Source organism: Tursiops truncatus, chromosome 5 (assembly GCF_011762595.2).
Source record: "Tursiops truncatus isolate mTurTru1 chromosome 5, mTurTru1.mat.Y, whole genome shotgun sequence".
Lineage (NCBI taxonomy): Eukaryota > Metazoa > Chordata > Mammalia > Artiodactyla > Delphinidae > Tursiops > Tursiops truncatus.
The window spans coordinates 134,871,442-134,893,806 of NC_047038.1; the positions used below are offsets into that span (position 1 = coordinate 134,871,442).

General features: G+C 44.7%; 1 long non-coding RNA gene and 1 pseudogene across 3 annotated transcripts; one reads left to right on the forward strand and one right to left on the reverse strand.

Annotated features, from left to right (window-relative positions):
• Window positions 1–356: 356 nt before the first annotated feature.
• LOC109548523 (uncharacterized) lies at window positions 357–19,665 on the forward strand. Of its 3 annotated transcripts, none has more exons than XR_002174604.3 (4): window positions 357–582; window positions 1,246–1,388; window positions 3,272–3,364; window positions 18,731–19,665. It is a non-coding gene; the product is annotated as an uncharacterized lncRNA (long non-coding RNA). The 3 variants fall into 3 exon arrangements; XR_012332218.1 differs by lacking the exon at window positions 18,731–19,665 and adding an exon at window positions 12,527–13,020; XR_012332217.1 differs by lacking the exon at window positions 18,731–19,665 and having other exon boundaries at window positions 3,272–4,780.
• Window positions 19,666–20,497: 832 nt separating this feature from the next.
• LOC117307528 (mitochondrial carrier homolog 1 pseudogene) lies at window positions 20,498–22,365 on the reverse strand (annotated as a pseudogene).

The following is a 22,365-nucleotide window of genomic DNA, read 5'->3' on the forward strand; positions in this document are numbered from 1 at the left end:
GGGGTGCGGGGCCAGCTGGGTGAATGCCCTAGTGGGCAGGGGGCGGGGACCCGGGGGGTAGGGCTGGGGGCTGGAGTTTGGGGTGGAGGTTGTGGTGTTGGTGGGACGGGGGGCGGGGCCCGGTGGTGTTGGGGCGGAGGGGCGGGAGGGCGCTAGGACGCTGGGCGGGGGAGCGGGAGGGCGCTGGGACGCGGGGCGGGGGGGCGGGAGGGCGCTGGGACGCGGGGCGGGGGGGCGGGAGGGCGCTGGGACGCGGGGCGGGGTCCCTTGGGGGGCCGGGGTGGAGGGGTGGTGCTGGAACTGGGGCCGGGACCCGTGGGAGGGGGCAGGGGGGCGCGGCTCCGAAGGCGGCGGGGGTCCCCGGGGCGCTGCGTCCCTCGGAGCCCCGGAGAGCTGCAGGGCGGGTCTTTGTCGCGTTGAGACAAAGCCGCTGAACCTGGGCTGTCGCCTGTGCAGGTGCGCGGGCTCGTTCGCGGGAGGCGTGCGCTGGGGGAGCGGGCTTCCTGCACGAGGTCGCCGCTCAGGGGTTGATTGGACGGAATCTCGCGACACCCCAGGCACTGGCGCTTGTGCCGGATCCACGTGAGAGTTCTCCGGGTTTGCTTTTATGAGGTTTTGGGGTTTTTTAATATTTGGTCGAGTAATTTGCTGTTTGGCATCTTGGGCCACCATCCCATAGTTACGTAAAAAGTTGCACGTGGAATTCACTACGTAGATTTAGAAACTTAAGCTATTTTAGAACAAGGGACTGCTTTCCTAATCATGTAACAGAGCACATCCTAACCTGATACCAGGCGGACGCTGTTTGGTGTGGGGAAGGGAGGTCTTACCGTGGTACCTGAGTTCACTCACCTGCCAGCCCCTCCCTGGGTCTGTGAGAACTCCCGGCTGCGGTGTGAGGGACCAGCCTTCCAGCGCTGGCTGCCCAGCGTTTACTCGGTGGTGAGATCCCGACCCACGCCATGTCCTGCATGAGCCGCGGTCACTGAGCGCTTCACCTGGATTCTCTTAGACTTGTTGGAAGGAGGACTCTTGGAGACTCAAAAAGGCAAATGTATTTCCATGAATAGAAATATAATCCAACATATCTCTTCTGGGCCCAATTTAGTTTGCATTATCATTTTTTATTGCGTAGGTTTCTGGCCTTGGTGGGAAACTAGCTGTGAGTGAAGATGTGCTGAAATTTCACAAAAGTATGGGAAAGGTGGTAGAAATTGAAACGCAGTCATTTTTTTTTTCCTTCAGATTTTCACCATTAAAATGGTGAATTAAATGTTCATGCTGGTTCATCCTTTCCCATGATGGAGTGTGCACAGAACCCTGATTTTCAGCTCTGCTGTTTCTCTCTGTTTATTGAAAGCATCTACCTCACAGGACTGCCAGTACTGGTCAGTATCCTGTATTTCAGGTATTGGTCTCATCTGTTATGATTTTATTAAGACAAGGTCCTCAGTCATATTATGGCCGGCCACACACCACCATTCCTTACCCCATCCTTGGTCAGAAAATATCTTTTATTCTTAAAACTAAAATCTGCATACTCGTGGTGTGCCTATAGCAGCTTTTGCAACAGCGTACCAAAGAGGAATTTGGTATGGTGTCCTTGGTTCCTCACCTCCAAGAGCTGTTCCTGTCCCACCCCTGTCCAAGTCTGTGGGATCATCCACAAGGGACAATTAAAAACTCAGCCTGCCCCGCCATCTTTCTCAATTTTGGACCTGACTGGGCAAAGGAAAAGTGTGCATTTACAACTACAGACAACACTTCAGTTAGGGGAGAAAAAAGGAACTGAAATGGTGCCCTTCTCCCACTTTGCTTCCTCTCAACTCCACGTTGTTCCTCATCCTGGTTCTGGCCACACCTTTCTCGCTTTGGATTTTAAGTGTTACAAAAATCCTAACCCACCGAGTTCTGGGAGACAGCTCCAGACAGCCCTTGCACCCCAGCTTCACTGTTTCTCCTCCTGGCTGTTCCAGGCCTCTGCAGAAACCCCTCGAGTCCCCTGGCATCCGTTGGTCACTGCTTCAGCCCTGAGGCTTAGCGCCGTCCCAGGCTCCAGCACTGGTCCTTCCATAGTCTCATACACCTCATCCTCCATCTTGGACAGTAATCTGCCGGCCGCTCTTGCAGGCGGCCGTGGAAAGGAGGAGGAACCCAAACAATATCCTGAGGGTCTGGAGACGCAGAATAGGTCTCAGATGGGGAAGGCTGACTTCCTGGTCCTATTCCATTCTGAGTCCCGGTGAGCGTTCCCTCCAGTCTGAGTGTGAGTTCTGCAAATTGCTTTAGGTGTTTTGCTTCCACAATTAGAATGTCGTGGAGCCTGTAGCCTACCCGATACCTGTTACCCCCTTCTTCCCAACAGAAGCCCAGTTTTGTTCAGGTGTCCATTCCTCCCTCAGGCCTGCGCGCCTCAGGGAAGACCGACACTGTCCCCAGCCTGAGTCTGAAAGATCTACGGGAAATCCCGTTGCTTTTGCAAGGTGGTAGCTCAGGAATGAGCTAATGGAGAACAGGGGGCAAGAGGGAAAGGAGCTGGAGGGGAAGGAGGTGTTCTGGAAGTTTCTGCACTCTTCATAGAGAGCTATAAGGAGGGAGGTGGGGTTTTCCCTTCCTTTGGAGGTTGTATGTCTACGTGTAACGCGATAGTTCTTTTGCTGCAGCCTGAGCATGAAACCAGCCAGAGCAGGGAGGTGTGTCCCTCAATAACATTGAGCCACAGTCCCTGTACCCCGGCTGACCTTCCCCATTCAGTGAGATAATTTGCTAGTATCTGAAGCCAAAAGCAGTGTATAAGAGAGGGTCCTGTTTTCTGTCCTCAATTGCTTGTTATTTGAGGCAAGTAAACCCTACCTGCTTAACTTTCAGTGTACCAGGGGAACAGTCATCACCAATGGACCTCCTCTATTGTTTTCATATTTTGATGTCATTTTGCAAATCGTTTATAAGAGGCAAGAATAAAGGAATGGTGAAAATAATTTTTAAATTAATTTTTATTGGAGTATCGTTGCTTTACAATGTTGTGTTAGTTTCTGCTGTACAGCAAAGTGAATCAGCCATACATACACATATATCCTCTTTTTTGGATTTCTTTCCCGTTTAGGTCACCGCAGAGCATTGAGTAGAGTTCCCTTTGCTATACACAGACTAGGTTCTTGTTAGTTGTCTATGTTATACACAGTTGTGTGAAAAATAATTTTTAAATAAATTTTAAAAAGAATTTAAACATAGCAAACTCAATTTTTTATTGCATATTTTCCTACATTTGAAGGAGCATTACCCTAACTGGCCATGAATACAACTATTGACAGGACCGAGGATTATGGATTTTTGCATCTCCAGCTCCATACGTGGATTCTGTGAGGTAATCGGTAGCAGGGATGTGGGGTTTTTTGAACAAATTAAATGTAAAAATGTTGATCTGATACTGTTACTTCTCAGTTTAAAAAGCTGCCCACAGGACACTCCTTCTTCCAAATTAAAAAAAAAAAGTTTCTTTTCAGGTAATATTTACCTATTTATTAATGCCTCTAAGGTGTGTAACTTTGGTCCAGGCACTTAAATTCATGCACATATTTCAGATTCTGTGGACTTTATTTCACCTCCAGAGGCGAGGTCTTGGGAGCGATACAGAAACCCTCTCCCACACATTCACACTCAAACACAGTGCATAACATTTAGAGGATGCAGGGAGGTACAAAGATGTTATGGTCATGTGTCCATCTGCAAGCTGGGTAAGTAGAAATAGCTACACATAACATGTGTGTGACCTTCCTTCCTTCCTTTTTCTTTCTTTTTTTTTTTCTTCTTTGTTCACTTGTTCATTTGACAGGGATTTTATTTTGGGGGTCTGATGACCGCTTAAGTCAGTAGTTCAACAGACATCATACTTCATTGCTCTTCAATCGTGAATTCTACGTGAATTCATCCAGTTCTCATATTTAGCCAGTAGTCATCTGGTGTGCCAATGCCACCTGTGCCCTAGCCACTGACTCTTCCCTGTTTGTTGCACAAAAATTACTTTGGAACTCTGCTTCAAACTGGGACTTGCCCACCCACATTCTGCCCCACCTCCCCTTCCTCAAAGCCCACTAAAACGACAGCAGAGGAATAAGAAGGTGTCGACCTGCAAGGAACAAGGACAAAGGGCAGGAGAGATTTCCACAAACATTTGGCCAAGGACAAGTGTTTGCAGGTGGAAAGTGGATGAAGGAGGAGTAACTAGTTGATCAGAGAGGAGTTCAAACCCAAGAATGAAGATGCAGGCCAGCCCCCCCGAGACTCTGAAGCCTCCGCACTTGGGAGGTGAGGGTCCCTGAAGGATGGGTGAAGGTCTACACGTGAACTAGTTAGACCCCAGGGCCCTTCTCTCCTCACCCTGCACTACCAGGCACCATCTATCCATCCGTGGGCCAAAGAGGGGCATCAGGTGAGTGCCTGGCCAGAGGGAGAGGATGGCGGCAGACAAAAGCTCTCCAGACATCTGCCGTGGCAGGAGCCCAGTGGAAGGCCGGTCCTCTACTAGAGCACCTGCTTGTGGATTTCACAAATCAGTACTCCACACAGAGAATTTCTTCTAAAATGCTTAGAGTCTCACTCCTCAGTATGAGGGGCAGTCCAGGAATCGGTAACCATGTGATGAACACCTGCAACACGGTAAGGAAAATACACACAGAAGTGAAAGGGAACTGGAGCAAACAGACAATGCAAGGAGAAAGGGACTTCAAAGCTGTAATTGATTAATAGCATCAAAGGGACAAAGTAAGATATGCCTGTAACACAGAAACAGGAAGCGATGAAAGAAGAACACTCAACAAGAAAGCTCTCTTGAAAATTAAATATATGATGTAAATAAAATATTCAGTGAAAAGAACTGAAGGATAAAGTTGGGAAAGATGGAAAATAGAAGAGGAAAGATGAGAATGTTGGTGAATCCATCCAGAGAATTACTAATAGGAGCTTCAGAAAGGAGATCAGAGAAAACAGTGGGGAGCAAATCATCAAAGAAATAATAAAAGAAAATTTCCCATAGCTGAAGGAGAGTTGTCCCCATATGGATAGGGCCTGCCCAGAACAGGACATGTCCTTGAACTTCAAGGCATTTCATCATTAAATTTCAGAACATCTTGGATAAGGGAAAAAAAACTGTAAAACCTTTCAGAGAGAAAAGCTAATCAAAAAATGGAGCAGGGGGTTTCCCTAGTGGCGCAGTGGTTGAGAGTCCGCCTGCCGATGCAGGGGACACGGGTTCGTGCCCCGGTCCGGGAAGATCCCACATGCCGCGGAGCGACTGGTCCCGTGGGCCATGGCCGCTAAGCCTGCGCGTCCGGAGCCTGTGCTGCACAACGGGAGAGGCCACAACAGCGAGAGGCCCGCGTACCGCAAAAAAAAAAAAAAAAAAAAAGGAGCAGGACTCAGAACAGCATCAGAGCCGTTTCTAGCTGCTCTTGATGGTGGCAGACAACAGAGCGGCACCTTAAACGTTCAGAGGGAAGACTGTTTTCATCCTAGGATCCTGGACTAAACTAAACCATAAATCAGTAGTGTAGAATACACACACTTTTAGATACACAAGTTCTCAAACATTGTACCTCCATTCTTTTTCAGGCAGCTGGAAGATGTACGTATGTTAGCAAAATAGGGGATTAAAACAAGAGAAGGGAAGATACAGGCAACAAGATACTAGGAAAAAAAGCAGCTAGGTGGCAGGAAGGGCGACCCAGGACCTCTCGAAAACAACAGGCTAGGGGCAGGAGAAGGGAAGGGGCTCCAGAGGTAGCTAAGGAAAACAGAACCAATATTCGAGTGTAAGGAGTATATTATTAATAAGTATATGGCAGAGGTGCTGGAGCATTGGGGAAAAATTAACGATAGGTAGCTGGAAAACCAAACAAATGATAAAATGAGGCAATTATTAACTTCAGAAAAAAAGCGTGTGCAGGAAAAGAAAAAGTGGTTGCAATGCGTTAGTTGGCTCTTGGTCACTGAGTGACCGATATTTATATAGTCTCACTAATGTAACGTCAGCTATTGATTTAACAAAAATTATACGTAACTATGCTGGGGGAGGGAAGAAGAAAAGTGGGGTCGGGGTAAGGGAGGGATAGTCTAGTATTTATTCACAATGGCGGGAAGTCAAGAGACAAGGACTTAAATAGGCAAATCAAGAAACAGTGACAGAAGCGTATAACTTTTTAAAGAGATGGAGGAAGATATCAGTGAAGCTAGCTAGAAAAGTTGAAGGTGGTAACCTGTAGGGCTGGGACTGGCTGTGGGGAAGGGTGGGGCAGGAGACCCATGTTTGTTTGTTTTTTAATTTATTTATTTTTGGCTGTGTTGGGTCTTTGTTTCTGTGCGAGGGCTTTCTCCAGTTGCAGCGAGTGGGGGCCACTCTTCACCGCGGGGCGTGGGCCTCTCACTATCACGGCCTCTCCCGCTGCGGAGCACAGGCTCCAGACGCGCAGGCTCAGTAGTTGTGGCTCACGGGCCCAGTTGCTCCGTGGCATGTGGGATCTTCCCAGACCAGGGATCGAACCTGTGTCCCCTTTACTGGCAGGCGGATTCTTAACCACTGCGCCACCAGGGAAGCCCCCGCTGGGTTTTATTATAAAGCCTTTTAGTACTATTTGACTTTTTATTTTATTTTTAAAACATCTTTATTGGAGTATAATTGCTTTACATTGGTGTGTTAGTTTCTGCTTATAACAAAGTGAATCAGCTACAGGTATACATATATCCCCATATCTCCTCCCTCTTGCATCTCCATCCCTCCCACCCTCCCTATCCCACCCCACTAGGTGGTCACAAAGCACTGAGCTGATCTCCCTGTGCTCTGCGGCTGCTTCCCACTAGCTATCTATTTTACATTTGGTAGTGTATATATGTCCATGCCACTCTCTTACTTCATCCCAGCTTACCCTTCCCCCCTCCCCGTGTCCTCAAGTCCATTCTCAACGTCTGTGTCTTTATTCCTGTCCTGCCCCTAGGTTCTTCAGAACCATTTATTTTTTTAGATTCCATATATATGTGTTAGCATACAGTATTTGCTTTTCTCTTTCTGACTTAACCTCACTCTGTGTGACAGACTCTAGGTCCATCCACCTCACTACAAATAACTCAATTTTGTTTCTTTTTATGGCTGAGTAATATTCCATTGTATATATGTGCCACATCTTCTTTATCCATTCCTCTGTTGATGGACACTTAGGTTGCTTCCAGGTCCTGGCTATTGTAAATAGTGCTGCAGTGAACATTGTGGTATATGTAGCTTTTTGAATTGTGGTTTTCTCAGGGTATATGCCCAGTAGTGGGATTGCTGGGTGGTATGGTAGTTCTATTTTTAGTTTATTAAGGAACCTCCATACTGTTCTCCATAGCGGCTGTATCAATTTACATTCCCACCAACAGTGCAAGAGGGCTTCATTTTCTCCACACCCTCTCCAGCATTTATTGTTTGTAGATATTTTGATGATGGCCATTCTGACCGGTGTGAGGTGATACCTCATTGTTATTATTATTTTTTTAAAAGAAGATGTTGGGGGTAGGAGTTTATTAATTAATTTATTTTTGCTGTGTTGGGTCTTCGTTTCTGTGCGAGGGCTTTCTCTAGTTGTGGCAAGCGGGGGCCACTCTTCATCACGGTGCGCGGGCCTCTCACTATCGCGGCCTCTCTTGTTGCGGAGCACAGGCTCTAGACGTGCAAGCTCAGTAGCTGTGGCTCACGGGTGTGACACGGGATGCTCACATCCCGCGGCATGTGGGATCTTCCCAGACCAGGGCTCGAACCCGTGTCCCCTGCATTGGCAGGCGGACTCTCAACCACTGCGCCACCAGAGAAGCCCCTTCACTGTAATTTTGATTTGCATTTCTCTAATGATTAGTGACGCTGAGCATCCTTCCATGTGATTGTTGGCAATCTGTATATCTTATTCGGAAACTATTTGACTTTTTAAATGATAGATATGAATGTGCTTGTGTGTGTGTGTGTTTTCCTTTGATAAAAAGTAAAGTTTGTTTTTAAACAGTCTCACTTGTGGACATTGTTCAAGTCCTATTTCTGGGCCTGATCTTGTGAGATTCCAATCTAGTGAGAGTGGGACTCAGGAAATGAACTTTACGTAGAACCTCAACAAATTCGGATGCGAGGACTTTCCGGTGGTGCAGTGGTTAGGAGTCCACCTGCCAGTGCAGGCGATACAGGTTCAAGCCCTGGTCCAGGAAGATCCCACATGCCGCGGAGCAACTAAGCCCGTGCACCACAACTGCTGAGCCCACGTGCCACAGCTACTGAAGCCTGCACGCCTAGAGTCCGTGCTTTGCAACAAGAGAGGCCGCCGCCGTGAGAAGCCCGCGCACCGCAACGAAGAGCAGCCCCTGCTCGCCACAACGAGAGAAAAGCCCGCGCACAGCAACGAACACCCAATTCAGCCAAAAATAAATAAACTAATTAATTAAAAAAAAAAAGAAAACTGGATGCAGATGGTTTGTGGACAATACTTTGAGAAACATCACTCAGATCCCCTGAAATTCTACACAAAGTCTTGCAAGAATGTGCAGTTTTTTGGAGAAAGACCATACTTTTAAGATTCTCTTTGATGCCCCCAAACCCAAAAAAGTTTAAGCATTGCTGTTCTCTGTCTGCATTCCTTCCAAGAATAATTGAGATTCCATTCATTAATTAAGGTCAAAAGCACAGCTAATTATTGTTGTAGTGAGTTAAATACTTTGTAAAACTCATTAATGTTATAGACTGGAAAGCACTGGCTGAATTTTCAGTCCATTGCTTAGCACTGCCAAGGCGGATAGCAGTGCATTACTACTTCAGTGCATTGAATATAAATCGAGTGGCTTGATACGCTAACACAAGTGTAAATCAACTATACTTCAATTAAAAAAAAACCAGTGGCTTGAAAAAGTTAATGTGGATCCATTGGCACCTACCAGTGATGTTGACCAAGCCTATAGTTAAATTTTATTCAGTTGGAAAAAACGTGCATATGTTGTCATTCAGTGGTACCTTTATATAATAATGCCACATAAATAGTGCTGGAGTCCAACTAGAAAAGTTAATGCAGGTATTTTGACAACCTTGTACTTTTATTCAACATTTTAGTAACTTTATGGTGTAAACCAGCCTTTCTCAAATTTATTTAACCTTTCAACCTTTTAAAAATTGTTTTTGTCTTTATAAAACACAAGAGGAGTTCATGAGTTGTGATTTGGATTAAACTAGACAGCAAAATATGATTTCAGATTAATTGCTGGAAGGAATTAAATTTGGATTCATACGTTTCCTTTAAACCTTGTTATACATTAAGAAGTTAGAGCAGTTACTTTTTTATTTTAGTGACTATAAAAAGTATAAAATATTTTTAAAAGATACATCACATAGACCAGCACAAACCAGTAGCCAAGTTAGTATTTGTTGAATGAATAACAACATATAGCATGGCAATTGTTAGTTATTTAAGCAGACTGTATGCCAATTTGCATATCAAATGTTTCTTATTAATAGATCAGTCATCTCTGATATTCTTAGGTGTGGCACACTATTTCTTAAAAATAATAGCAAGGCCATCCGTAACACTTACTGTGTCCCAGACCTTGTCCTAAGCATTTTCTTGTTGTTAGTTCATTTAACCCTGGCAACAACTCTATGAGGGAAGTAGTATTATCACTCCCATTTTACAGATGAGAAAACTGATACACGCAGTTAAGTAGCTGTGCACAGCTAATGAAAAGCCAAGCAATGATTAGAAACCATCAGTCTGGCACTAGAATCTTATCCTTTTAACTACTCTCACAAGACAAACTATTACAGAAAAACAATCACATAAGCAATTATATCAATATACTGTACAATAAAATATCAAATGAAATCTGCATGATACCTCTTGTTTAACAGGCAAAGATTTTGCATCATTCTTTGATAGCCTTGAACTAATATTTCTATTTCACTTGTCCCACATAATTTTATCTTAATGTAAAACAATCTGTATACTTCAAAATCTTTGATTATTCAATTATACTCTGTAACAAAATATGTATATAAATTTAATTTTCTGGGCTAATGAAGCTCTAAATTAAAATATCCTATCATTCTAGTTCAAAATTTATCAATATAACAAAAATTTATAATTCTTAAACATAAAAAATAAAATTGTGCTATACATGCATTTCTCAATGACAGATAAAGCTAAGATTCACCTTATTCACTCTTATGGATAAATATTACTCATTGCAAGAATCAGACAGGTTCAACATTAATTCATACTTTTCCTTTGTTGTTATAGACGTAAACGCTGAGAAACTGTATTTACGTAAATAAGTAGATGAGAATGGAAGGAATTTTGTTACAGCATTATAATTTTTTCCAAGTCAAATTTTAAAAAAAATCACTGTGTTCTAAACATTAAATATTAGACTGGTGTCCAACATATGAAAAACTCACTGTTAGAAGTTAACATTAACTTCCAACTGTTTTTCATGGACTTTCTATTCTCTTCTACGTATTTGTTTTTTCCTTTTCAGTCAATTATGAGACTCTCGTCATTATAGATTTAGAGGATATTTTGATTTCCTCTAAATTTTCAAGGGCCAAGTCCCTCACTTACTCTCATTCTCATAAAAAATTTTTTCTGGCTCTTATTTACCTTTCCCAATCATTTTTATATCAACTTGTCAATTTTGTAAAAATCTGGGTTGGGATGTTTACTGAAGTGCACTGCATTTTAGATGAATTTGGGCATATTTGATATTGTTCCAATACTGACTCTTCCCATCCAGGAACTCAGAAAGTCTCTCCACCTCTGCAAGCCTTGTATCATGTCCCACAATGAAGTTTCATAGTTTTTGTTTCATGGGTTTCGCATATTTTTTTCGGAATTTAAGATACATATATTTTGACCACTTCAAAGGCATTCTTCCTTCCTTCCTTCCTTTTTCTTTTTTTCCTCTTGCCATCCCAAATAGATTGCAAACCCTTGTGGGATTGGAAATGGACTGCCTTATAACCTCCTAAGTGCCTAGAACAAAGCTGTGCTGGAACGGTTAAGGAAAGAAATACTTGTTGAAGAAATCAATGAATGAAAGTCCTGATTCATAAACTAGAAACGCGACAGGAATGATCTGGGAGAGATTCTTGGAAAGGATTCAAAAGAATTATAGTTCCTTAAAACTGGATGATAGTGCGGCTTGATTCTACCGCATGGCAGATTTGACAAGCCGTTTGATATATTTCTTTTAACTAAAGAGACAAAATGACCTGGATATTGGACAGAGTCTCCCAGTGTGGGTTCACTCAGGGACCCAGAGGACATAAATATTTGCTTCTCATTTCCTAAGGCTTTGAGAAAAATGCTCAAGTTTTTCCCCCTGTGAGGGTTCCAGAAACATTATTTTCACTGAACATTAAGGATCATTTAAAATTTTCTTGTAAGAAGGATGTCTGGGGAGTTCCCTGGGGGCCTAGTGGTGAGGATTTGGCACTTTCACTGCCGTGGCCCTGGGTTCAAGCCCTGGTCGGCGAGCTGAGGTCCCGTAAGCCGCGTGGCATGGACTTGGGGTCTCCTTCCTCCTCGAGGCCACTTTCGAACTCCTCCCCTCCCCCCATCCCCAGCTTTGAATCTCACGTCATCAGATACACCACCTCCTGTGCCTCACTGCCCTTTGCCCTTATTTCTCAGAGATTTTAGCAGCTGGCGCCCTGTCCTCGTCTCCAGGAAAAGTCCTGTCATGATTCTAAGTCATTTCAATATCCGTTTGGCTCGGGCTTCTGCTTTCCAGCCCTCAGCCCCTTGACTTCCTTTCTTCCTAGGCTTTTGCCTGGGTCAGTCATGCACCGTGAGATCACACCCTAGAGCTTGACCTCATAGTCTCAATGGTCAGCATGCTCTGGTACCACCACTGCCACCCCCGGCGCCTCTGGTCCCTGACACCCTGTTCCTGTGCTGAGGTCTGCAGCCCCTCGACCCACCACCTCCCAGTCACGGCTCAGCCCCCCGGACCCCCTCTCTCCTCCTTACCTAGCATACTTTCCTTGGTCAATTACTATTTCACTCCCTTGCAGAGAGTTCTAATTATCCACCTGCCCTATCCATCCTCCTTCCTTCCAAGATGCTAGAATTATAGCTGAGCACACAGCTGGCCATATACACGACATTTCCTGGGCTTCCTTGATTTAAATGTGGCCGTAGGACCAACCTTTTACCAAGGGAATAAGCGCCTAAGTGATGTGCGACCCCTGCAGGCTGGGCCCTTAAAACAAGCGCAGTGCTTTCTCCTCATGCGTTCTTTCCCCTCCTGATAACGGGTAAAGATGTGCCTGCTTCCCAGTACCCACGATTCAGATGGGAACAAAGCCCTATCACGAAAGACAAACGAGAGAGAAAGCCCCTCCCTCTGCCCCTTAAAGGATCCTCTGAAGCTGAGACCCAGTAACCTGGAACGGTCACTTCGGTCTGTGGCTTGAAATAGACATAAAATCTGCTTTAAGTCTCAGAATTAATGTTGGATTGCTTTGTTACAGCAGCCTACCTTGACTCTAAAGAATACAGCTCTCGGGGCTTCCCTGGTGGCGCACTGGTTGAGAGTCCGCCTGCCGATGAGGGGGACGCGGGTTCGTGCCCCGGTCCGGGAAGATCCCACATGCCGCGGAGCGGCTGCGCCCATGAGCCATGGCCGCTGACCCTGCGCGTCCGGAGCCTGTGCTGCGCAACGGGAGAGGCCGCAACAGTGACAGGCCCGCGTACCGCAAAAAAAAAAAAAAAAAAAAAAGAATACAGTTCTCAACGCCCTTGGTTGTCTCCCGTCTGAATACTCCCCTGGCAAGACCACAAGCCTGGTTGAAATTCCACCTCTCCCTCCCCTGAGCTCATCCATGGTTTCTGGCCAGAGAAAAACTCTTGCCGATCAGGCTCACTTTAATTTCTGGACACTGAACTCCCAGTAGGCTTTGAACGCTGCCTGGTAATCACACCATCCCTCCCCCTCGCCCGGCCTCCGGGACAAACCATCCTCCTTGCCCAGACCTCCCACAGGGCATCCCCAGCCTCACGCTCGGCTGGTGACCCTGCGTTCTATTTCCCTGAAGGAACTGAAAGCTCCAGGATTTCAAGGCGCGCCTGTCTCCTATGTCCCGAGCCTCTCGCACCCGTGCCCACCTCCTGTTACTGTGGGTGACCGGTCCGTTCTTCCACGTTTGCACCAGATCTCAAAAACTTCTTCTCTATGCAGAGACTTTACCCTAGCCATTCTCCCTTCTCTCCGGCACCATCGCATTTTCTCTCTCTGCTTCACCTTCCCCATAGCATACAAATGTTCCTTCATTTCTCCCACCTAGAAAAAAATCTAAAAAGCCTTTCAAGAGCCCTCTCCTTATGGCTATCCCTTCAGCACTGCTGCTGCTTTTTTATATGTCTTGAATTTAGCTTTTGCCTTTTTGTTTTAAATTATTTTGAAAAACTTCAAGCATACACAAAGGTAGAAAGACATATATCATTACCCAGTTTCAAAGACTGTAAACATTTTGTCAATCTTATTTCATGCACCTGCCTTCCCTAAATCTGGAGTATCTTAAACCAAATCCCAGACGTCGTATCATTCACCTGTAAATCATCCACTGTACATCTCTAACACATAATGACTCTAAAAGATGCCAGTCACAATACCAGTATCATGCAACAAACCTACAATAAATACATGATCAGGGGTTAAATTTCCTAGTTTGTCTCAAAAACATCTTTCTTTTATAATAGATTGGCTCAACTCAGGCACTCAACATGTTGTATTTAGAGGTGGTTTTTCGTCTCTAACAGTTTCGCCCCCTCCCCTTTTCATGCCATTTATGTTTTCTGGTTTTTTATACAAAGCTCATTTTCCCCGTGGAAGTCCCCACGTTCTGGATTCGGCTTACTGCATCCTCATGACTCTTCCAGCATGTTCCTGTCTCTCCTATATTTCCTGTAAATTGATAGTAATAGCTTTTCTTTTTTCCATTTTTAAAAATCAAAGTTGATTTACAATGTGTTAATTTCAGGTGTACAGAGAAGTGATTCAGTTATATACATATAGAATACATATAATATATATATTTTTCATATTCATTTCCATTATGGTTTATTACGGGATATTGAATATAGTTCCCTGTGCTATACTGTAGGTCCTTGTTGATGATCTATTTCATATACAGTAGTGTGTGCATGTTAATCCCAAACTCCTAATTTATCCCTCCCCCCCTTTCCCCTTTGGCAACCACAGGTCTGTTCTCTATGCCTGTGAGTCTGTTTCTGTCTCTTAGACAAGTTCATTCGTGTCCTACTTTAGATTCCTCATATAAGTGTGATATCACATGGCATTTATCTTTCTCTGGCTGACTTCCCTTAGTGTGCTCATCTCCAGTCCATCATGTTGCTGCAAGTGGCATTATTTCATTCTTTTTCTGGATGAGCGGTAGTAACATCTTGGGGCTTGATTCTCTGCTTCCTGGAACCCACCTCGGTCTCGCATTCACCCTCCCACCATCTAAGACTGTGTGTGGTCAGGCTCCTTAATGACCCACATCGCTACGACAGACGGAATGGCCTGTTCTCAGGCCCCTCTTCCCGCTCCAACGGCAGTGTGGGAACTTGTCACTGTGCCCCCTGGGTGACCTCCTATGTCTGGCTCGCAGGACTCCATCCTTGGGTTCTGCTCTTAGCCTCGCTTGTTGCTCCTTCCCCGTCTGTTCTGTGGCTCCTCTGACCACTCCTACCTCTACGTGTTGGTGCACTGGAGGATGCTTTTCCATTTCCCTTCTCTACATGCACTAACTTGATGCTCTCATCCAGCCAGTTCTCAGGCTTTGCTGACCATTTTACATGTGCTGACTTCCTAATTTTAGAGCTTCGGCCCGGGTCCCTCCCGCAAACCCCAAATTCCCATAGCCAGCTGTTGAGCTGGTATTTCCATTTGCGTGTCTAACGAGCACCTCCGTGTGGTCCTGCCTGTGATTGGACACCTGAGCTCCTTCCCAGTCTGCTCCCCCTTAGACTCCTTCATCACAGTTCATAGAAGGTCACCCTTCCAGTTTTTCAGGTCCGAAATCTCAGAGTCATTCTAGACTCTTTCTCTCAACCCCAGGTAGAATCTGTCATAAATCCGAGTGACTACTTTCACAACACACCCACAGTCTGGATATTTCCCACCACCTCTGCTGCTGTCATCTTGATGCCACCCTTTGTCATCTCGCGCCTCACCCCATCGCTCCTAACTGCTCCATCCCGCTCCCTGTTCTTAGCACAGCAGTTGGGGGAGCTTTCAAAAGTGCAGGTCACCACCTCACTCCGGTAAGCATGGCCATCATCACAAAGTCTACAAACAGCAGATGCTGGAGAGGGTGTGGAGAAAAGGGAACATCCTTCCTCCTGCACTGCTGGTGGGAATGTAAATTGGTGCAGCCACTACAGAGAACAGTATGGAGGTTCCTTAAAAAACTAAAAATAGAGTTACCATATGATCCAGCAATCCCACTCCTGGGCATATATCTGGACAAAACTGTAATTCAAAAAGATACATGCACCCCAGCGTTCACAGCAGCACTACTTGCAATAAGCAAGATATAGAAGCAACCTAAGTGTCCATCAACAGAAGAATGGATAAAAAAGATGTGGTACATATATACAATGGAATATTAGCCATAAAAAAGAATGAAATAATGTCATTTGCAGCAATATGGATAGACCTAGAGATTATCATACTAAGTGAAGTCACACGAAGAGAAATATCATATGATATCACTTATATGTGGAATCTAAAAAAAGATACAAATGAACTTATTTACAAAACAAACAGACCCACAAGCATAGATAACAATCTTATGGTTACCAAAGGGGAAGGGGGAGAGGGATAAACTGGGAATTTGGGATTAACGGATACACACCGCTATATATAAAATAAATAAACAACAAGGACCTACTCTACAGCACAGGGAACTATGCTCAATACCTTGTAATAACCTATAACAGAAAAGAATCTGAAAAAGAATATATATGTATATATTCAGATGTGTATACATATGTGTGTATGTGTGTTTCTGTCCTGCTCCCCCAAAACTTCTCTGCCATCTCCCGCATGGTCTCCCCCTTGCTCTCCCGACTCTGGCCACACTGGCCCTCCTGCTGTCCCACCACCCGCCTGCCTCTCCCTCCCCGTCCCTCTTCCTACCACCCCTGCCCCCCTCCACTCATCTTAGCTTTAGGTGCTCTGACTGGGCTGGTCTTTCCACTCCATCAGCACAGCTCACTCCCTCACTTCCTTCAGACTTTGCCTTTCCATCGAATCCTTTCCTGACTACCCTCTTCAAACTTCCATTCCCCTAGAAGTAGAATTGGTGGGTCAAAGAGCATAAGCATTTGAGTTTTCATAAATCCTAAATCTGACCAAATTACTGTCACCAGCATGAGCATACAAGTTTCCCCTAGAGCCTGGCCAATTGAGGCTGTTAACAGCTTTTGAATTCTTGAGACAGTGTAGTTTAATTTGCCTTTCTTTTCTCACGTGAGTTTGAACATGAGTTTAAGAGCCATCTCTGGCAATCTGTATATCTTCTTTGGAGAAACGTCTATTTAGGTCTTCTGCCCATTTTTGGATTGGGTTGTTTTTTTGATATTGAGCCACATGAGCTGCTTGTATATTTTGGACATTAATCCTTTGTCAGTTGCTTCATTTGCAAAGATTTTCTCCCATTCTGAGGGTTGTCTTTTCATCTTGTTTATGGTTTCCTTTGCTGTGCAAAAGCATTTAGGTTTCATTAGGTCCAATTTGTTTATTTTTTATTTCCATTATTCTAGGAGGTGGGTCAAAAAAGATCTTGCTGTGATTTATGTCAAAGAGTGTTCTGCCTATGTTTTCCTCTAAGAGTTTTATAGTGTCTGGCCTTACACATGAAAAGATGTTCAACATCACTAATCATTAGAGAAATGCAAATCAAAACCACAATGAGGTACCTATCACCTCACACTGGTCAGAATGGCCATCATCAAAAAATCAACAAACAATAAACGCTGGAGAGGCATTTATTGGAGAAAAGGGAAGCCTCTTGCACTGTTGGTGGGAATGTAAATTGATACACCCACTGTGGAGAATAGTATGGAAGTTTCTTAAAAAAACAAAAATAGAACTACCACATGACCCAGCAATCCCACTGCTGGGTATATACCCTGAGAAAACCGTAATTCAAAAAGCTACATGTACCACAGTGTTCACTGCAGCACTATTTACAGTTGCCAGGACATGGAAGCAACCTAAGTGTCCATTGACAGATGAATGGATAAAGGAGATGTGGCACATATACAATGGAATATTACTCAGCCATAAAAAGAAACGAAATTGAGTTATTTGTAGTGAGGTGGATGGACCTAGAGTCTGTCATACAGAGAGAAGTCAGTCAGAAAGAGAAAAACAAATACCGTATGCTAACACATATATATGGAATCTAAGAAAACAGTACTGATGAACCTAGTGGCAGGGCAGGAATAAAGACACACATGTAGAGAACGGACTTGAGGACACAGCGGGGGATTGGGAAGCTGGGATGAAGTGAGAGGGTGGCATGGACACATACACACTACCAAATGTAAAATAGATAGCTAGTGGGAAGCAGCCGCATAGCACGGTGAGATCAGCTCCGTGCTTTGTGACCACCTAGAGGGGTGGGATGGTGGGGTGGGAGGGAGGCTCAAGAGGGAGGGGATATGGGGATATATGTATATGTGTAGCTGATTCACTTTGCTATACAGTAGAAACTAACACAACAATGTAAAGCAATTATACTTCAATAAAGATATTAAAAATAAATGAAAATAAAATACAAATGCTACTACATTAAAAAAAAGGAGCCATTTATATTCCCATTTCTGAAAGCTGTAAGTTCATATTCCTCAGCCACTTTTCTAAGGATGTTGGTCTTCTCATTTACTTTGTAGCAGCTCTTTGTGAACTACAGAAGTAAGTACTTGCCTGTGATAATAGTTGGAACTGCCAACTACAAACTGGCACTTGCCAGCTCCCTCTACAAGGATTAAATCATGAGGCGCAGCAGCTGCTGACCTTCAACACCCCCTAAAAGGAGTTCAGGCTGGAGAGCAGGAATGAGGCCCTCTGTGCTCTGGGAGAAACTGGCAGAACAGGTCTTCAGATAGTTAGATATTTTCAGGAGAAGATTTTATGAACCCAGTTTCTTGCATCTTCTCATACCTAGAAAAGCACTAAAATCCTTCATGGTAACATCTGCTCCTCAAGACTAGCAGCAAACTTCTGCCAAAATGTGTGCTTGATTGCACGTCCCCCCTTCACTAGAGTCACGTACATACTGACCTCCCCCCTCCCCTCGCCTCTTTGGAGCATTTTCTCAGAGCTCTCTGAAATGCTGTCTCTCAGGCCCTAGTCCTCCTTTTGCCCCAAATAAAACTTAACTCACAACTCTCACATTGTGCATTTTTTTTTTCAGTCTACAGAATAAAATGTTCCCAGCTTGTCATCTTTGACTTTATGATTTTTCTATGCAGAAGTTTTAAAAATTGGAAGTCTATTTCATTAATATTTTCTTTTATGGGTTCTGAGTATTGTGTCATACTATAAAATCCCTCTCCCATCTGAGATAACTTTTTTTCTTTTCCATTTAAATCTTTTATGCATCTGGAATTCATTTTGGTACAAGATGTGCGTTACATGTCCGACTTTATTGCTTTTACAGATGGTCCCCCATTTGCCCCGCACCGTTTGGTGAATGCTCCATGTTTTCTCCGTCGACATGAAACGCCTCCCAGGAGATTCTTGGGCAGACTTCATGGCTTCTGAGCTGAGCTTGTGGTGACAGTGGTTCCTCTTTGTGAAACCTCTCCAGGCAGGCAGAGACCTCAAACACGCCACTGAGAGCTGCAAACAAGTCAAACCTGCACCAGTACCGGCGTATGTGAGGTCTCCAAATTGCAGCCTGGAATGATGTGAGCGCATGATTCCCATCTAGTTGGTTTCTCCACTCCACATACCGTCTCTCCAATAAAGTCAGGAGGTGACAGGGAATAGTCACATGGTTTTGGTTGTTTGATTTGCAGACTTTACTCCGTCAACATGTGAGGAAGACCTGAACTTAATATTTGCAAAGCACTTTGAACTATGGAGAAGAAAGGTGTTATGTAATCCTCGTGTTATCTTTTAGATTTTGAGCATGTTACTGTGACATCAGCATCCTAGGCTTAATGAAGTTTTATTTCAGCTAATATAAGTTCATCCTTCTGTGTTCAACTAGCTGTGAAACCAAGCCACTGGGTGTGGATTATGAGGGCTGAAGCCTTGGGGAGTGCGGTGAAATTTTTCAGAATTCGTGACAGCATATAAGACCACTGAAGCCGGTTTACCTGCCTTCTATCTACAAGGATGCTTTTTAAACTAGGACACACGTCTATTGTTCAGTGATAATTATAGTGATAATGCTGACACCAAGATACTGCAAAATCCTGCTGCACCTTTTGAATTAAGTTCTGAATCATCAAAAATAATTATAATATAATTTAAGTTTCAAGACAATTTGGCTGTGTTCCTTAATGGTTAGGAGTTTTGTTTAAGACACAGACAAGGGTGAATTTAATCTTGATTCTTCCACCTTTTATCTGAGTAACTTTGAGCCAGTATCCCAACTTCTGTAAGCTTTAATTTCTCATATAGAAAATGGTAATGATAATAGTACTTATTGTTATAGGGACTAATAAGAAAATCCATTTAAAGCAAAATAAGGCACTTCCTGTCTGACTGGCAAAGATCAAAAAGATCAATAACACCTCTGGAGGTGACTGTCTGGTGGAGACAGGTATACTGCTCAAGGGGGTGTATATCGATATAGCTACCACATAAAACAGTTTACAGTATCTATCAATATCTATCAAATGCACACACATACCTCTACCAGCACTTCCTCTAGCTGGAATTTATTGAACAGATGTACTTGTAAATGAGCAAACTGGTAACTGTAGCAGGTATTTATTGCAGTGCTGTTATAGTAAGAATAGAGTGGGAAAAGCCTAAATATCCATCTCTAAGCGTTTGTTCTGATGGACTCATGCAATCACATACCATGCTGTAATAAAGAGCAAGGAAATGTTTATGCCATCGAATGAGATGTTACCAGGATATACTGCTAATCAGAAGAAGCAAGGTGTAAACAGTGTGTAAAAACAGGGGATGGAAATATATCTATATAGATATATAGATATATATATATATGTCTGTATAATCACAGAAAAGCTCAAGAAAAACACTTAAGAAAATGGTAGCATTGATTTCCCCTAAAGCTGGAATTTCCTGGTGGAAATTTTTGAAGTATTTCTTCAGTGGCCAGAAAGCTTTTCACTCTATACCTTTTTCATTTTTTGATTATATTCTTTGAACATATAAATTATTTCTTAAAAAGCAAATTGATATAAAGTATATAGAACACTGGTGACACATCAGCATGCAATACGTATTAGTGCTTAAAATTTCAGTTTAATGGTAATTGATTATCTTCCACTAAAAGATATGTAGAGAATTAAAAAAATCAGCTGTTTAAAAATTAAATACTATAAATTTTATAATATACAAATAATTTTAAACAATAATATTTGCCTTACTATAAATTATAAAGGCATTTCTTTTAGCCCATGCAGTCCCACAATCTGGGTCTGTTACCATTTACATTTCTCATAAATGTAACACCTTTTATGTTCTCATAAAAGGTGTTAAAAGACCTGGCAATTTTATTTTATTTTACTTTCTTCGAAATCACCACCAATGCATTTATTTGAGGGAAAAAGGGTCAAATCTTATTAGGAACTTCCAACTGGATAGGACTAGAGACACTGATCTACCTAACATCTGGGTGTTCACAGCCGCACAAGTAACCATATCCTGCACGTGAGGCGTCACCACGAAACCGACGAGCATTTGACAAGGGGGACATATTCTGAGCAGTCACACGGTTTCCATTTAGAAGGTGCTTCCTTATCAGAAAAGCAGTGTTGAGAAAAACGAAGACAGCCTCCTAGCAAAGGCCTGGACATGACGGTGGTTCCTGAAAAGGGATCACACCCTATTTACAAAGCTGGAGAGCAAAGCTCCCAGCTGAGCTGCAGGATAAGAGGGGGGCTGACCTGAGGGCTGTGAATGGGGGCTGGGATCTGACCTCACGAGCCTTTGCTCATCCAACCTCAGGCTCCACGAGCCATTCTCTGGCCCCCTGCAGGAGGCAGACTCGGGAAATCTGCAAAGCCAGGGGATTCTGCCCCACCTTCCCCAGGCCTAACAGTGACCAATTCACTGGACGCAGTCTCATGCCACCCAGCCCCTGCATGGCACCTACGGAAACTGAAGCCCAGCTGGCCTGGAGCACATCTAGGTCTTGCTGGGCTGGTCATCTTACACGTGTCCCACGATGGTCGGCCTCACCCACGGTGTCCTGGCCGAGACAGTGTGTTTTAGGTGATTCAGGTTACTCCAGGGCAAGGTATGATCCTGATGACACCCGGCAGAGGAGGCTGGAGCTTCGGAAGAACTGGCCCTGCACACTCGGGTCCTTCCAGCAGCGGATCCGGATTCGAACACTGAGGAGTGAGGCGGCGGCCCAGCCTGCAGGTGTTCACAGCCATGAGACCGCCCACCAGCAGGAAGGGGTAGGTCAGTACGCTCACTGCCATCCCCATCACATATCTGGGGTGGCTCTGGATGGCTAGGGCCTGGCTGAACTGGGAACCTGGATTCTGGTCGTTCCCCAGCCCCCCTGGAGTGTCACCCACCAGGTAGGCACTGAGGAAGCGGGCCAGCAGGTTACAGCCCCGCAAGGAAACCACACCTTCCAGGAGGTGAGGGATCAAGCCGACAAAGAATCCCAGCAGCCCCTCTTCTGTGAAAATCTTCCCAATGGAGCTCAACTTTCCGCTGTACTTGGCCTTCCTCCCATGAACTGGACCACGCAGTGCACTGAGATGACACGCAGCGGGTGGGCCAGCACGTGGGACATGCCTTGCATCATCATCATCAGGTAGGAGATCTTCTTCACCACCGTCGTCAGAGACGTCTTTGTGCCAGGCTTGACGGAAACCTGCTCCGTCTCCTCCGGAGGGAGAACCTTCTTCACGGTGCCTGGGTCACGGTGCAGAGGGCGGTCGACGCCAGTCAGGGGCTCAGGCCTCGGCACAGCACTAGCTTCCCACCCACTGCGCAGTGTCCTCGGCTTGGGTGGAGACGCTCGGTGGGGAGAGGACTTCCTCTCCGGCACGCCAGTCCCAGTGGTGGGGGGCGGGCAGCGGTTCGCGACCCCCTAGGATGAGCAGCTTCGCTAGAGCAGCGGCTGTTTGA